This window comes from Branchiostoma belcheri, unplaced genomic scaffold (assembly GCF_001625305.1).
Source record: "Branchiostoma belcheri isolate BF01 breed outbred unplaced genomic scaffold, Haploidv18h27 scaffold44, whole genome shotgun sequence".
NCBI lineage: Eukaryota > Metazoa > Chordata > Leptocardii > Amphioxiformes > Branchiostomatidae > Branchiostoma > Branchiostoma belcheri.
In genome coordinates, this window is record NW_017804065.1 from 929,141 (window position 1) to 930,242 (window position 1,102).

Sequence of the window (1,102 nt, forward strand, 5' to 3'; positions counted from 1 at the left end):
TTCTCTTCTAGCCAAGTAATAAAACAACATTTGACGATTACTGGGTAGTTATCGATCTGACCGCTGAGGCCGAACTTCCTGGTATCGTGCAGAATATGGAGTATCATCTATATTCTATTATCTTCTATTCACGGCTGGAATAAGCTTCTGGAATAAGCTAGTCACTACTAGGAAAGTCACACAAGATGCTGCACACGGTCATCGCACCAGACCGTCATGAATAGATGCCGACTACAGGACATACAATATTTAAGCACAGCTTAATACATGTGCAAATGTTTACCAGAGAAAAGAAAATGAACCTTGAATGCATACGTTAAAGTGTGATATAGAAAATAGCAACAACATTGTATGATAGTGCAAAGTTTCAAGAGCGACAACTGTGAAAAATGGTTTTCATGGAACACACTTCCAAGTACGTCATGCGCAAGGAGCTTGCCGGGTACTGACGTAAATATCCACCTCTTACCATGCCGTGTATGCGTAAGCTGCAAAGTCAATTACAGATTTGGCATATAGCTTATCGAACGGCTTAACCTCAACTGTTCAGAAGACCTTTCTTCGGTAGTTCTTGAAAGAGGTTGACGTGATGTGGTTCAGTAATTAGACCAAAGTCCGAAATAGGAATTTCTTTAAATTTCTTTTCACCGCCCTTCAGTAAAATGCAATTTCACAAAGCTGAAGTATTACAAATGTGCAGTATATTAGCTTGTTTCTTACATAACTTCGTCATATCTTGTCATAATTTTAAATAAGTCCACATGCGTTTGCCAACATGTCTAGTGGTAGCGTCAATATAAGATTTGTAAACTTGAGAGCGCAACCATACGTCTGCCTTTGTCTCCTTATTTGATATGAAAATGTACGGCATTGGCCGCTAGCACACTGAATTGAGTGCATTAGATCTCCTACATCCTTGAAATACAATTTAAGCAGGTCCTTGTAGACTTGGAGTCTCCGTGCACTACAGAGAGTATCTCAGTTTTCCCTTTGCATTTGTGATCAGAAGAATGGTTTACTCAATCTAAACATCTACATGGAACTACTGAAAGGCTGAATTGTGTGAACTTACTTCACATTGGTAAAATTATTAAAAACGTTC